The 17,560-nt window shown below is 42.9% G+C and overlaps 1 protein-coding gene across 3 annotated transcripts in view; it reads right to left on the reverse strand.

Annotated features, from left to right (window-relative positions):
- The window catches only part of plxnb2b (plexin b2b), a 132,120-nt gene that overhangs the window by 45,708 nt on the left and 68,852 nt on the right, over positions 1–17,560 (reverse strand). The gene's annotated exons all lie outside the window — the stretch shown is intronic.

Consider the following 17,560-nt stretch of genomic DNA (forward strand, 5'->3'; position numbering starts at 1 on the left):
GCTAACTGTCTGCACGTATTTTACTCTTTTTACTAAGGGGGCAGCCGAGGCTGAGAAGGTAGAGAAACTAGAAGGTCGGTGGTTTGATCCCCGGCTCCTCCATTCTGCATCCCAAAGTTTCCTTCGGTAAGACAGTGAAACCCAAAAGTAATGTTTTTTTTTTCTCCTATTTTTATTCAAGAGACTTATTGATTTCACGGTCAGATTTTGTAATACGCTTACAGGACAATTTTACTTATCTACCCGATAACTGGAATTCTGTTGCACACAAAAAAATTCAAGTGCTGAGGAGAAATCTGTGAGCAGACGTTTCACACGTGCACAGAACCAGTGTGAGGAGATGGGCTGAAGCTGGAGGAAATCTGAGCACAAGCAGGGTATATTTGAGTGAGAGCACAAGGTTCTGAGTGAGAGCATTACAAATCTGAACATCATATCAATAAATCCTGTATGTGTGTATATGTGTGAATGGGTGAATGGTAAAACTGTTCTGTGAAGTGTAAAGACTAGGAAAGCGATACATAAATAGAGACTATACCATTTAAACTATCTAATGGCTCCATCTTCACTGCACAGATATGAGAATGACATAGATTTTCCCATTAAATTGTAATGTGAGAAAAAGAATTTACCCAAAAACTGCTTCACTGAATTGACGGCATTAATTACCTCTTGTTGCATCGAACTATGCAAATAAATTCTCATATGATTGGGTAAGGGTTTGAGATATCTGTCCCACAGCCACTCAAATCCTAATGAGGTAAATCAAATTTTGTTTGCCGAGTGTAATACTGTGAAATCAACATCTCCTTCCAGATAAAGCATCGCAGTCAATCAGAAGGACTGACAGACCTCACGGTGCCAAGTTTTCTTTGTTCACAGCAAATCTTGAAATACTAAAAAATAAATGGCATTGATTCTGAAAATAAACAGAGCTGGCATTCTTTTAAAGTGTCAATTATTTTCGATTCAAATCAGTCATCTGTGTTATTTTTAGGTGGCAGCAGGAATCTCAATGACATATCAATCCAAATAAAATTCATCCAAACTAGCAGCATGGCAAAAAAATAAACAAGTAGATGAAACAACGTGTTTTTGTTCTTTGTAATTTAACTATTTAACCCATCAAGAGTAATACTGACAGTTTAAATCAAATCAAGATGTTGGTTTAAGGTATTAAAGCTAAAAAAAAAATCATTCACGCTAATAGTATAACTGTATAGTACAGTTTGTGTGTGACGCAGCTCTCTGCTCCACTTCTACAAAGACCATGTTATTTGGGATTTAATTGACTTAACATCAGAAACGATCGCTGGTGAAAAATAAAAGTGCCGTGAATGGGGTTAAGGAAAGATTAAGGCCGAGAGCTTGATCTCAAAGCATAACACAATAAAAGCCTATTTAAAAAGCTTGGATCCGTTCCAACTTCATTTGCTCTTTGCTTCGTTTTTTTCCCCTCTTCTTCACCAACATCCCAGCTCAGGAAGTACACAGTTTTGTTTCAGGTAACATGATCTGATAATATCCCTGTAGAAACACAGACGGCATCATGTAACAGCAGGTGTCTGCGGCGTCCTCGCTCACTGCTGTTTGCCCAGGCGGTGGTAAATATGGAACTGCAGGTGGCTTTGACGGAGCTTTTGCCCACACAGCAAATGTGTTGTCTACGTTTGCACGCTGTATCGAGCTCAAACGCTCTCAATAGCAGCCTCCTTCTCATTTCACCTTGAACGTGTCAAATAACAGCTATTTACACTTTGTCTTTTGTTAACCTGCGACCCCATTCCCACTGCTCCGTTTGATATTACTTTCTTTTCTTTTCCCCCATTTACTACTTCAGTCCTCCACCCCCCTCCCACACCATTTCAGTGCATAAATGCATTGTGCCCTTTTCAAGTCACAGCCTTAAAATTGTTCCACTAAAATAGAAATGATGCGATAAAAACCCCTGTCTGCGTTTATCCAGGACAGAAATGTGTGTGGTTACAGCTTTAATTAGGAGGGAGGGGCAGACAACCATGTGCTGAGTTATAACTAAGAGGAATAGACCTAAAAAAAAAAAAAACCTTGACAAGTTTACGGGCACTCAAAATGGGTGGACAAAATAAAAGGAACATCATGCGAGCAATAATGTTGGCTCCAAAGTAACAAAACTTCAATTACAAAGACATTTCCACTGGTAACGTTGAATGACAATTACAAGCATGTGTCAGCTTTAAGAGGCACAGCAGTCACTCGCTTTTAATGTTTGACTTTTCAAGGAAGCATCACGAAAACTGCTCGAGCTGCAAAACGCTTTCGCTGCCTCCAAATGTTGACGACATGAGCGAAACACAGTGGCGCTCTTCTCACAAAGGGTGGTGGCAAACTGCAAAAAGTGTTCACAGGGAGACTGAGGAATGATAAAAAAAAAAAAAAATGAAGGCGGTGTAATAAAGTTTTCTCTGTAAAAAGTGAGCTCCACAAAGCCTTATACGCTGGGTATTTATTTAGGGCAGGGCTGAATCTTGGCAACAACTTGAGAGACGTTGGAGCAAGAACACATGATTTTCTGCTTAGCCAGAAAAAAAAAAATCTATTTAAGCCTAAATAAACTGACTGCATGAATGCACAGCTTGTGATAACAGACGTGTTATTTCTTTGCGATCATTATTCGAAAAAACTTCAAAGCTTGCTGTGGATGTGAACTTACGAACCGGTGTTTTGTTATTTACTTATAAAGTTTCCATCATCTCTGTTTACTTATTTTTATTCTTTGATTTCGGGTAGGGTTGGTAAGTTGTTTCTGAAACCCTTTTTTTAAAAATCTTATTTGTTGAAATCCTCTTCACGTACCTGATAGCCATCAATAAATAAAGTTGTCTGTGGCCCCTCGCATGTAAACACGTACGTGTCTGTAACTAGCCGACCTGCTTGCCTGCGTGCACCCTGCCCTCACTGCACATGATCTGAGTCTTGAGCCGAACAGGCCGCTGAAGCAGAGACGATATTCAGAAGTTAGCGAGCGAGTCACAAAAAAAATTGTCTGCTTCTAGCAGTTGTTAGTCAGAGCAAGTTCATGTGTTTTACGGGCGTAGCTTCGACGAGAGCTTTGACCATGTATTGGTTGCATTTTTTCAAAGCGTAGCCCACTCTTGTTTTTCCAGGATTACCAACCCTAGCTTTATGTGACAATTTCTATTTCTGAAATGTGCTAGTATAAACATATCATTCATTACTTTTCAAAGTGTGGGAATTTCTAGGGTCACTTGATCATAGCGTGACATAGTGTGTGAATTGAAGATAAGGTGAAGTAGTTGAGTACAGAAAAACCATTGAAACACCACATTATCTCACAAGCTATAGAGACAGTAGGTGTCCATTGTGTTTACAGCCAAGTCGAGTACTGAGATAATTTCAGATCTGAATGTTTGACTCAGTCATCAGCTCCATGTTAGTCTTGTTTGTAGTTTTATTACAGCAAGTTAATATCTGTATCATTGAGAAGGAACTACAACACAGAAAGACATCGCAAACTATGCATGCCACCAAAACACTTAGTCACTATAAAGTGTGACAGTTTCCGGTCTGACATACCACATGACTTTTAATATGCATTTTTTTTCTCTTAGTGTAAACATGTGACAGTGACTTCATCAGCAGCCAGTGAGGTGTGTGCATCCTCACACCATGGGTGTTGTTGTCATGTGGCACATGCTATAATCATGTGGCTACCAGAGTGACCCACGCACCCATGGGTTTCGTGTCTAAATATTGAGTGTGACTGTAAATATGGAGAGCAACTGAAGCATGACTTCCTCATTGAATGCACTTCCATTGTGTGCTGTCCACTCAAAACTGAAATATTAATTTTTCTATCGATTCACTCAGACCACACGAAAAGGTGGATTATGTCAGAAAAGCACATGATTCCTGTGACCAAGCAACTTTCTTCTTCTGTAATTTACAACACGGGGACAATCGCCTCGGGGCGCTCATTTAAGTCTCAGAAAACTCCGGTTCCACTCACATCCATGACTACAAAGAGTCACTTTCCTATTCATGCTAATCCTATAGCCAGCCCCCCGATCAGAAAAAAGTGTCACGCATTTCTCCCTCAGATGCTGCATTGTAGGTCAGTGCAAACGGAATCCTCAACATATTTCAAAGGAGCCTGTTTTCTCTGAGGATATGTCCTTCTGTCACTCTATCACTTCTCATCCTTTTTTCATGGGTTTAATCCTGAACGCTGGAATTAAAGAGCCTTCAAAGAGCTGAGGAGAGGCAGACGTCTGGTGGAAGCGACACAGGTGGAATGAAGGCCCGTCTCAGCCCCTCCAGGTCAGCCCGCCTCTCTTTTCTCAGCATGTCTCTAAGCCCCTGTCAGAGAACATGGCAACTGGGCATACCATCCAACACGTGGCTATTCTGAATAAATAAAAGAAAGCTGCTACATTTAGAGGCTGCACGCGGCATCAGCCTGCAGCTAATGAAGCCTCCAAAGGCCTGTGGTATAAATAATGATGAAACACATCTTGTGCTAATGGCACGTCTGAAAAATGTGATTCTGTGAAAGACAATCTCTAAAATAAAACAGCTCGACAGTCGAAGAGAAATCTACTCATTTCTCACTCCACATTTGACTTTATAGTGATAGTAAAAATATTTTAGTTTGATATTGAATCTACAAACTGAAGAGGGTAACCTGATCATCATTGTCACTGACTGAACCGGAGGCTTGTAGCAGAGGAGCTCCCCTCACAGGGGAATCAGAGCACTGTTGTCAGCTGATGTGATCAGTGATGAATACCATGTTACTTCCCTGTTATAAACTTATGAAGAGACAATGAAAGCAACAGAAATGATAATGATGCGATAACAAAGTGTGCAGCTCTTGAGCTACTAATCTAAAGTAATTTTGTTTTCTCACTTAAGATGCATTCTTGTAATTTTCTCGTTGGTAAGAAACATAAACTGCTTTCAGAAATGCACCGAACTCAGGACATCATCCTGAAATAATACAGAGGGGCAGCACGCGAGAATGCAAACTTCCGAGTTGGTTGCTCCACCCCCCAACCCGCCTAGAAAAATGGCCGGAGAATGTCAGAGTGAGCCCTGGTGAGAATACAGCAGGAAAATAAAAAGATGACGAGGAGGTGCCATATGCGTAGAAGACACAGAAGAAGGTATCAACTTGGAAAGACAAGTTTTGAGAGCTTTTAGTGATTACAACAGACGCCTTTGTCGATGTGCTATGAACAAACACGTGTGATTTCCAGAGCAGAATTTGAGCATGTTGGTCCACACCTGATGTATGAGACATGTACAGATAGTTTACCAGTTCATCAGGAGAAATAAACACAAGTCTAAGATACTATAATGCCTCAATCTAAATTTTACATAGCCTACCAACTGAAATAATGATACAAATTAATGGTGTGTGGCCACTGCGATGTGGGGAGATTACAACTCTTTTTGCAAGGACAGCTCAGATTTGGTGATGACAATACCGCTGATAACTTGTAAACTTCGTGGCTCATCAGCCCGGTCTCCCTGGTGCATGCGATATTTAGAATAAATACTGTACTTCCTCTCAAAACTTCCTGCAGCTTGGTCATATAAGCTTACAGTTCACTATTTAGAAAAACTCAGCCTCAGGGTGTTTCTGCAGGTCAGAGGAACATTATCACCTAACCATGTTCTCTCGTCTGGTGTTTGCACGAATGTCTCATCCCCTCAATTACCTCCCAGCTAAGTCATGACCTTCTTTGCTTCATACACACACGTGAAATCCTTCAGTTTGCTCTGGGATGACATTTGAAACCTGCTCAAAAACGAAGAGTAACAGGCTTCCTTACATAGCAGTCTACAGGTAACTGCTGAACGAATCAGTCCGAATCGGTGGCATTATCAGTGACGACTGGAGAACAGTAAAGAAACTGCACAGTCACGAAACGACCCAGTGAATCGTCATTTTCACCTCCAGTTTATTTGATCCCTTGGGGGGGAAGATAAACATTAAAGAAAATCTGTGAGACTCTGCATGCACAGACCTGAAAGTAGCACTTGAAGGTGTATCCCTGTGTTGGCTCACCAGTCATTACACACACACACATGTGCGCACGCACGCACGCACACACACACACACACACACACACACCTTTTGTTGACAGCTACCATACCACCCTCCCTCCACAAGTTAGGACATGTCTGGACAGGAAAAGCAGCTCTCAGCAGAGGAAAATGAAAGATAATTGAAAAATGGCAGGTGTGCACACTAACACACGACACAGATTCATGGGCTTCGGAGACACATGTGCACGCATTAATACGTGCACTGGCGCAGTTTGAAGTGCTGACAAGGTAATCCCACTCCGACCACACAGAGACACACTCTTCTCTTCAAACTGCCACGCTGTGTGTTTCTTTGACACAGGGGCTCTAACACCCAGCATGGCAGTCCGCAAGCTGCTCCTCTCGCCACGCGCCTCCCCTCTTTTCTAGGACGAAACCCACCAGGAGGAGGTGTGCGGGTAAGTCCGATCGAGGGATCAAGAGAGAAGCCAGGTAGGGAGGGAACGAGAGAAGAGGGAACAATAGGGGAGTGGAATGTCTGTCTAATGATTAGATCACACACACAAACAAGTGCTGACATGGTAAATTTTGAAGCAGCATGAGTACTCAGTCATTAAAACAGATAATGAAAGGAGACTGATATAGTAAATAAAAAGGAAGCAGACACCCAACCCTGGAAACATAATAGGATATCACCCCATACCTAGATCATTCATATTCAGCACTTTCTTCATCGCAGAGCTGGCTTTGACAGATGCCAGGGTCTGACACCGATGTGTGTCCTTACACTGAAGCCGCTTTCAGTGTTACACTCTGATAAAATTGTACAGTTATTAAATTACTTGCATGTCCCCAGAGGCCTCGGGGCTGGGTGGAGACCGGGGGAAGGGAGAGGTGAGTGAGGGGTTAATGCTCCGGAGGAATTGTTCCAATGTCTCTTGCAGCGATGCTGAAAAGACCTGATAAAAGAGTATAATAGGCAACATGACAACGTGGGTTAGGAGCCATACGACAGGCCGGAAACGGGGCGGATCCCCCGTCCATTTATTTTCTCCTGCCGCATCCGAAAGGGAGAATAGACGGAACAGGCGGCATTGTTAAACGTTAAACGTGAAGTGGGAGAGTGTGTAGGACTCTCTTTTTATATCTCTGCTCGTCTGCCATCTCGCTTCTTTTTTTTTGACAAGCAAACACTCCTGTCCCATCCTTACAGTGAAATTGTTTCATGAGTTGCAATGGGAGGCTGGTGTGACGACGACAATCCAATTTCCATATGAACAATTACCCTGCCGTCAGGGCTGGCAGTTCATTTATTTCAATTTGACTGACTTGGACTCCAAAGCAGCCAGCCCAGCCATTGTATTCAGGGCAGCCGGCACAGGCAGCGGATTGATGGGCCTCGTCCATTTCACTGGGATCCAGCTGCTCTGGCCTAAATATGCTAACACCTTTAAAGTTGGCCCGTGACCCGAGGACTGTCCTATTAGACCGTGTGTGTGTTACGCTTTTATGTGTGCATGTGTGTCTCCCAATTCTCACGCCTGTATGCACGTGTTTCCCTTGTGTGTCTACCTGTCACTGGCCTCTTGTGTTTGAGCGTTGTGATGTATTACCACAAGTCAGGGGGTGCAGGCATAACCCGGCACATACATACATGCGCGCGCACACACACACACACACACACACACACACACACGCACACACACCATCCTTTTAGGCACAGCACTTTTCCTCATTAGGACTGACGGTTGTTTGTGTGTCTGTTTACCGCTCCGTCACCATTTTCAAGGCTCCTGCTATCTCCCCTCTGCCAGCTGGACACTTGAGCAGCGAGAGCGCAAACACACAGACACACACACACACACACACACGACTACTTGAGCAGAGCAAACATTTAAATTGTTGTGCACAGATTCACACACACACACACACACACTGACTACTAGACTTTTCTGCTTTACACCTATCTCCGCAGCCGACTTCACTGTCTCTTGTAATCTTTCGATCTCCGTTAGTGTCGAAAACAAACACACAAATTCAACCTTTTCTCTGTCTGGGCAGCAGCAGCAGCTAATCTCCCATTGCTAACTGGCCTGCCCCCCCCCCCCCCCCAGCTGGATTCTGCTGCTCTCCAGCAGGACAGAGAGGGTTGTTTGCTGTGTGGACACAGCTGGCGGATGTAGGGACCCTGATTAAACGGCCTGGCGGAGAAGAGCCATTTTCAGGTGCCAATGGCTCCTCCAACACTGCCGCCACATCCAGACGGCCGCTAATACACAGAAAGTCATAGGGAGAGACGTGTATTCACAAGCTCACTAATCAACTCCGCTCACAGTTATGCATCCGAGATCCAACACTGTGGCTGCGTATGAGAACAGCTGCTTACACGCACAACTACAGAAGCAAATAAGTAGATTCACTCAATAAAGTTAGAGAAATTCACATTAACAAGTTTCCACAATGAGCCCCCACCTCAAAGTCCACCTTTGAATGAAACAATAATTCAGGGCGGAAATTCAACTCCATCTCAGGTGACCCTAATGCAAACCATCAGACTGCTTTGTAGGCTGAACCTATTTATTAAAGCTAGAGTTGGTAGTTCTGGAAAACCTGCAATCGATACATCCCACCCCCTCCCATCATCCTTCTCTTCAAAGCTACACCCCCGAATCACATGAACGTGCACTGACAACTGCTGGAAGCTGACTTTTTCCCGCTAGCTAACTTCCGGCTATCGTCTCTGCTTCAGCGGTTTATGTCTCTCCGGCTTGTGAAGACTGAGTTTATGTGCAGGGTGCGCCGGAAGGCAGGTCGGTTAGTGACGGACAGCTACACCGACCAATCATTTTGTTCAGTACTGATGAAATGTGTGGTTGTGTTTATTACAATCCTGTGAGAGCCACAGACGACTGCGTTTTTAATTTTTTCTCAGGCGACTAAATTGACGGCTATCGGGACTGAAGAGGTTTTCAACAAATAAGACAAAAAAGTGTTTCAGAAACAACTAACCAACAAATCTAAGGCATTCCAGACTTGTTAAATATTTGGTTATTCAGATTACAAAATACAAATATTTGTAATTGAAAAACAAATAAGAAAAAATGTCATAAATATAATTTTAGAAATGTCTTGTTCTTACAGGAGAAACTGGAGGCTAGATGTATGATATAGTTGTAACACAAACCCAATGGATGTTATAATCAAATTCATCCATCCATCATCTATACGGCTTATCCTTTTAAGGGTCTCTTGGGAGAGGTGGGGTGCACCCTGAACATTAGGTAAAGGCAGATAGCTTTCCAGTGTGCTCTCACACTCTCCCTCCTTTGCTCTAAACGAGGAAAAACTAAAAACATGACAGCTCACTGGTTATTATTCCTAACTCTAAAGATCACACATCAATAATAGATGATTAATATTATCATTGACGGTCATAAGCCTATAAAAGGAAGGGCTGGTCGTAGCAGCGCCACATGCCTGCGAGCCACAGCAGCTCGGTGAGGTAGTCATCATCTACTGGTGATGTTAGAGTCTGCTGATGCAAGGGGTCCGTTGCTCATTCCTGATATTTTTATGGAGAAGGCTAAAAACGACCCTTAGGCCACCGGAAAACGCTCAAGTGCTCCCGACTGGGCCGTCTGCCTCTGTGTGAGGGACATGTAATAGCAAAAAAGGCATTTTTAGCTGTTCAAGTCAATCAATTCATTGATTGATATCGAAAACATTTTGTTTTAATTTCCTTATCTTTTCAATACAGCCTAAAACCTTCATTTCTTTATGACAAATGACTTGACTGCTGCAGGGAATTCCTTTTTTACTGCTCTTTTTTAAGAACATGTAATGATTCAGTGTCTTGCTCAGGGGCACTTCAGCAGGTTTGATGCTTTCTCTGGCGCACACACACACACACACAGCGAGAGACTTATATATCCCTGCTTCCTCTGGTTGGAGGGCAGCTTCTCTAACCCACCCTGAAGCAATCCCCTGCTCCCGACAATCCCCCTCTACTTACATACAGCATACACTCACGTTCCAACACACATGCAGCCACGATTAAGAAGTCAGGCAGCCAGACTGACTGCTAGGAAGGAATCCATTACACACCTTATTGGTTATAATGATTTCACTTCACCAGCATAAACGCCAATGAGCCATGAAGGTATCTTGTAATGTGGTTTAGTCTCACTACCCCAGCTTTCGTTTGGTTTCAAGGGGAATACTGATCTCATGGTGACTAATGGCCCGCCTGCTCTCTTATAGGAATTCACTTGAACAGTAGACAAAGAGAAGAAACCAGTGTGTGTTTAAAGTAGAAGCTTTGGCCTTGAAGGAATAGGTCAACATTTAGGGAAGTAGGCCTGTTTGCTTTCTTTCAAAAACTGACCTAAGAAGACTGATTCCTAATGTATCTTATCATAAACTCTAAAAACAGGAAGAAACCACAATCCTGCATCTGTCAAATGTAAAACAACAAGACCATCAAGATCTCCAAAGTTCAGTAAATATCACTATGTTATTTGTGTAATCAGAAACACAACCATGAATGAAAAACTAAGAGGATCTGCTCATCCAGATTCAGATTTGTTAACAATTTATCCATCATCTTTTCCGTACTTCCACAGGGGATGGAGTCTAACAGCATTCTGTTGTCCCAGAGTAAATTGAAAATGTGTTCAGGAAGAACAGGGATCTCCTCTAAGACGCCTGAGGGACAAAAGGGATTTTACACGTAGTTTTTTTTCCCTCGGCCAAGGAGGTTATGTTTTCATATGTGTCTGTTAGTTTGCAGGATTAAGCAAAAACTACTAGACGGAAAACAACGAAACTTCGTGGAAAGTCGCAGCACGGGTCAGGGATGATAGACAATGGTTCATTGAGAAAAAATGTTGAAAGAACTAATATCTATAATCTTGTCTGGATCTAGTGAATAGAAAGGAGGTTTCATAAGTGGTGGAGGTATGTAGTCAATTATTTCAAAGTACTGCTTAGCAAATGACTAAACTGAGATCTGACTAGTGAGTCTTGTGGTGTCATAATTACTGTCACTCAGAGTGAGACCCGAAACACCAGTGCATCGATACGTTTAGTCACTTCTTCCTGACAGGACCTCGCAAACATGCTGCATTGGTCACAGGGAACTGCATCGGCTTCATTGAACCCAAGTTAAAATGTTATTGTGGTCATCAAAGCCTTAAACACTTGGTTAATATAGCTTGTAAGTAGACAGATTATTATGTTATATCAACCGAAACCTAACAACAAGAAATACGAAAATGACACAGACACTTGCATGGGTTATCAAAAGCAGAAATATGACCATGGTAGACAGTGTACATCTAGCTATCTAATCGAACTATAAAGCAAGAATATGTCGGCCTGTCAACCAACAGGAATTGCAGTTTGGTTAAAACGTTGGTGCAAATTTATTACAAACTTTGAACAAACAAGTGATCTGCTCAACAGTGCAGCAGAGGGGGCGGGGCTTCAAGGCTCAGGGGAAAAGTAATTTCACATGGCATGCTCCAAGAGCTGCAGTAATCATTAATATGAAACTGTCATGAAAAGGCACAGTTCACAACGGCAATATTTACAATGAGCAGCATCGCTTATCTTTACAAATGACTTTTCTGTTTTGTTTTAAACTTGTTTCTGTGAACAATTACTCATTACTTCAATATCCCAATGGTCTTTTTTTATGCCACTTCCAACAGCAGATGATAAAAACAAAGTAGCGAAACAACATTTTGATTTTGGGATGTTTAGATTCATGTCGGGAGAGTTAAAATTGCTTTTCAGGGCTGTGTTGAAAAAAGTTAATCGGTCACTCTGCTTCTGTGAAGTGGCTCTGTCTATAGCGTGGGTTGTCTGATGCAACTTTGAGCTCAGGTTTTGATGCAAGGTGCTAAACCTGGTAACCTTGCAGTGATCATAAAAATAATAAAACCCTGACATTCAGCCAAAAGGTTTGACCTGACTAAGACCTGACTGGGATAAAAAAAAAAATTGTAATCTAATTGTAAACTGACACAAATCATTTTGTGTCAGTTTGTTGCTTTTGTCATAAACAGTTCTTTCTCAAAAGCCTGGCAACTACATGCAAAGTGCACATAAATCTGCTCCTTCTGTTGTGAACCTCTCTCAGTATGTTTATGCACTCAAGAAACCAGGTTACTCCGAGAAATCAGTTTACTCAGTAATCTGAGAGCACATGCATGTACATGCACTGCTCTAACCTGCTTACCGTACACATGCAGGTCAGTACTCACATTTCTCTCCCACTACCAAGCATTTCTCACCTAATCTCACTGAAGTGATAGAAGATGAAGCAGAGTGACGACGCAGTGAGAGGACACACAGACCCGAGCTCAGATTCTCCTCACAACACAAAAGCAGACAAGTTCAGACCTGATGTTAAAATCCATCCTGAGTGATCACAAGTGGGAAGTGTTAAGTTCATGTGTTCACACTTGACTTTTAATTACGTCCTGAGTGTGTTTCCTGTGACAACTTGAGATCAGATCTCACTTCCTGCTCTGTATGTAAACAATCATGTCATTTTTGCTCGTGAAAATGAAATGATAGTGTTTTTTACAGATGTGTCTGATGGCAATGTTTGAGTGTTGGCTTGAATGAGAGAGAGAGAGAATGAGCAGACTCAGGAGGGGCTGAATGAATCAATGAGCTGTGCAAAGATCTGCTGTGAGGAAAATTTTTACCCATTCAAAGAAAAAACAGCAATCATTATGTGGCGATCAGTGTTCATATTGTGATGGTGGCCACAAACAAATCACCTTAGGGTCACTGAGAAGCAGTCGCAGATTTAGCAATTCCCAAGGCGAACAAAGGCATGGGGCCCTCCGGATCCGTTGTTCTCCACCTTTTTCAAACCTTATTTATCTAAGAAAGTCCTACTTGTAACTTCTTCCCAACCCAACAAAACATATCAACAGTTTAACAAATGCACTCGCAGTAAAATCTTATTTTCATAAACAATATGATACAATTAGAATGTATGGTCCATTCAGATGTAATGTTATACATACATACTTTTGGGTGCGTTCAGACCTGAACTTAGTGCTGATCACTTGTGATCAGATCACTCAAGATAGATGTCAATACCAGGTATGAACAGGGTCCAAGGATGGGCTGTGGAAACCAACTTAAACGTGACCAACTTTACAGCTCTTTGTGCTTTGTGTTTGTTGTAGTAGACTTTGGATGAAATAACTTACAATCACTACCTGCAATGATCTTTCGAGTCCTCCTGCCTACTGTTACTTTCCCTGTCTGCAGCCTTTTGACCTTCACATGTGTACTTATAAAAGGCCAATTAAAAACCTTGTGACCCATAAAAGAAGTCGGCGCTGTCACTCTTGGAAAGAAAGCAAATTGGCATATTACCAGTAGGGAGCTCCCCCTTTAAATCACAGGTGGGGTGGTGAATGAGTCGGGCGCAACCTGTGAGAGGAGTAGAGAAGGTGGAAGGGTGGATAAGAGATGAGCGAGGAACAGAAAGATGGAAGCGGTGGGAGGGCAATCACACACAAGTTACTCCTTTGTGCGAGCTGGCAGGTGCCCGTCACCTGTAAAGAGGAGTCACAGTGTGAATGGTGACTGAGCATTGTGATGGTGCAGATAGGAGCATCGGCTGCGGCCCAGAAAGATTCCAGCTCACGGTAATGACTAACTGCTATCAGGTAATGGCCTAAAGATTAGCCTGCTCTTCAACATTTGGAGAAAAGGTCACATTTGGAGATTAAAAGGTAATGGCTAAATTAGCTGCAAAAAATACCTCATGAAATTAAATAGCTTTCAGCGAGAAGGAGTGCTTCCCGCCGGTCATGCAGAGGGAAATAGACTGGGCCACTTTTTAATTAGTTGGATGACGAAAACCAATCACAGGGTGGACTGTGATAAAACGTGTTTGTGTCTCGACAGAAAATCTAAACACAAGAGCTCCCTCTAAGCATCTCGCTCCCTCTGAAATATGAATATAGAATCGTATTTACCTGGAGTATTTCTAGCACTTATCCTTAGTGTCACACACTTCCACTAAATGTTCTTGATGCTATCAAAACCACTTCAGAACAATCATCCCCCTCTCCGCCGACCCCCACAATCTTCATCCATCATCTATCAGTGCTGCTGCAGCCAGAGGGGAGAGAGCTTCTAAGCAGGGCCTGACTAATGGCTAAACAAACACCATTATCAGGCCTCGGTGGCCGAACGTTGAGCTACAGGAGCCCCAGAGCAGCTGAGGCTCTTTAATACTTAATCCCCGCTGCCCCTGCTAAAATAAAACAAGCAAGGATGGGACGGCACTGAATGTCCACTAATGATGGAATAAGCACAGAAACATGAGAGAGAGGGAGGGAGGTTGGAGGCAACGAGGAACGACACGCATCCATGCACACACGCATGCATTACATTAGTACAATCACTTATCGCAAAAAAAAGCTAAGCAGAGAATAGATTTTATTAAGAGAGGGTAGAGAGAAGCGGAGCCCACTCGTCGGGGCCAATTCCCTCTCTAAAAAAAGGCTCATGGAGAAGTTAATGAGCCTGTTACAGCCCCACAGTTCCCCTGACAAGGCCGCTGATTACACCACATGTTCAGGCAAGAGGATTGTTTGTGTGTGTTTCCATGCACACTCTGACGCGTGTGTGTCACCTGACCCAGAGCGGTCATCTGCTAATCGGACGTTCACAAGTCAGGAATGCACATTTTCTGATAAACAAACCAATCACCATGCTCAAGGCGAAATCTATCCCTCTCACACAAACACCCAGTCGATAACATACACCAACGAAGTCACGCACGCGCACATGCACACCCCACACAGACACACACACACACGCACAATCAAGTGTTACTGAGCGAGCAAGCCACTCAATGAGAGTGGGTGATTAGGCCCTTAGAGAAGAGGCCTGACCTTTTCCTCCACATCAAGTCCTCCGTGCGCATGTGTGTTTTTATGAGTCAGTGGCTGTAAGCTCTCAGGCCCGTGCCACTTCACATCAAATGCCACCGATTTAAATGAGATGGTGAAGACAAACAGGGTGACGGGGGAGGAGGGGAAAAGACGGGAAGGAGGAGGAAACATGACAAAGAAAGGGGATTTGTGACAGTAACAGCCAAAGAATGGAAGTTCAAATGCAAAGACGGAGGGAGAGGGAAAGCAGTGTCACTGATCAATCTCCTGTCTCTCTTCTCTCTCTTTGCATGAGAAACAGCGGAGCCGGGGTATTTTTAAATTCCTTGGTAGATGTGGGAGTTGCGGCGGCGGCCCTTGTGGGTACACAAACCTCCCTCTCCCACTGGTGAGAGGGTTGAGTCTGCACTTCGGAGTTCTCTGAGCTCAGACTGAAAGGCAGACGGTCTGAGTCAGGCCTCTGGGGAGCGGGTGAACAGGGGGCAACTGAGGTTTTGCTTGCGGGTATGATGTTGCACTACTAACTGCTGAGGGTCCGGTAAGTTAGCAGGAAAATGTGGATGAGTAGACAAGTGTATCAAGACTGTTTGGGTTCCACTTTTAACTCTTAAAGAATTTGACTGCACCTTTACTTACTTTTAATGCTTGAACATCCTGCAGTTATAAAAAGGACTGTCGATCAAGAGAAAATCTTTTGGCAACTATTTTGAGGGGGAAAAAAAATTAAGCAGAAATGCCAAAACTCAATTATTTTCAGCCTCTCAAATGTAAATATTTCCTGGTTCCCTCTTCCATCCCTCCTCTAGCAAGCTTAATACATGAAGAGGAATATTTTTGGATTTTGAAGTGTTAGTTGTGCAAACCGAGCAGTTTGAGGACATCGCTTTGGTCTTTGGGAAGTTTACAGTCCTAACTATTAATCAAGTAAACAGGTAAATAATTGGCAGATTAATCAAAGAAGGAACATGATCATTAGCCGCTGCACTAAACACCACTGAAAAGACACTCATGAAGAAAGGAGTTCAAATACACAAGTTGTAGGAGAAAATGAGAGAAAACGGTGAAACCGTTCCTCCTGTAAACATCAATCACAGTTCACAGACAGATTTACTGGCACAGCTTGAACTACCACAGCTGATCACAAGGCTCTCTTGTGCGTTCAGGGATTATTATGAACACTACAGCTTTGTCCATGTGCACTTTTACCTCGAAATAAACTGTTGGCCTGTTTACCACCTATTTCATTTCCTGACTGCTCATTCTTTTGCCCCATATGTAAGAAGGGAAGCTCCATCTTCCCGGTACAATACATGGAAATGATGGACAAACCTAAACTATAAAAATAAGACATAAGGTGTGACAAATAGGAATCATCTTTTAAAAGCTGGTTCAGTTATCTGACGCTGTTGAGGAAGGTCTCGCTCCCTCCCGTCATCACCGGAGATCTCACAGTTGATACCAAACCGGCACCTCTCCGCTGACAGGCCACAGGACGTGTGGCGCGACACCCAGGTTAATTAAGTTTGCAATCGTGGAAATGATCAGTGGTGCTGCCACTCACACTGCCCCCCCACCTCCCCCAACTACCACTCCACTGCTACTAGCCCGGTGTTCAGTCTGTCTAACAGGTAGGGAGACGTCTGTGTGAGGAAAAGAGGATATTTTGTAAAAAAAAAAGTTACATGTTTGGGTTAGTGCTCAAAGGATCAGTCAATATATCAATAAGGGGGAGAAAACATGTTTGTTTAGAATATGTTTTGTTTTTTAATTATGAGGAGAGCATTCTTGATCGGATTCCAGGATTTTAGGATAAAGGAAGTCGTGAGCTGTACAGATTGTAAAGCCCTTTCAGGCAAATTCGTAATTTTAGATTTTGGACGGTGCAAATAAAATGACTTCAAAATTTATAATTTTACGTAGAAAGAGCGATTAACTGAAAATAAATATACGTAGGTAAGTTAGGTGTAGCCCTCAAATTCCTTATTTTGTCTGACCAACAGTTAAAACCCCAATTTAAAATGAAACAGAACAGAGAAAAGCGGAAAATCCTCACGTTTGAGTCACTTGACAGAGAGAGATTGTTTGTTGTTTACTTGAAAAACTAATGAAATAGTTACAGAATAATTGACTTATTGTTTCAGCAAGATAAGCAATATTCAGTCACACAGAGCTGCACAATACTCTGGACAGAATAAACAGGGTCAGAAAAAAAAAAAAAACTACAAGGAGTCCCCATATCCTGAGCAGACTATCCAGACTGCAGCGTTTTCACTGCCATGATTGCTCTGCGCCCCAGGAGGCTTCTGTAAGAAGCTGGACCTGCAGTGATTGTTGATGGATGACTATTGGCATGAGAAGCACGTAGAGGACACACACACACACACACACACACACACACACACACACACCATCTGTAATCCTGGAAAAATGGACTCTACGTATTAGTGAGATGCTTGAAAGGGAGGAGTTATGTCATACGGTAACAAACACATACATTACAGCTACCTGCTTGCTGCTCGAGAGGCGAAAGGATATTATTCCCCCGGCTCAGCTTCAAAACCTTTATGTTGAGA

The sequence above is a fragment of the Hippoglossus hippoglossus genome, chromosome 6, assembly GCF_009819705.1.
Source record: "Hippoglossus hippoglossus isolate fHipHip1 chromosome 6, fHipHip1.pri, whole genome shotgun sequence".
NCBI classification, from domain to species: Eukaryota; Metazoa; Chordata; class Actinopteri; order Pleuronectiformes; family Pleuronectidae; genus Hippoglossus; species Hippoglossus hippoglossus.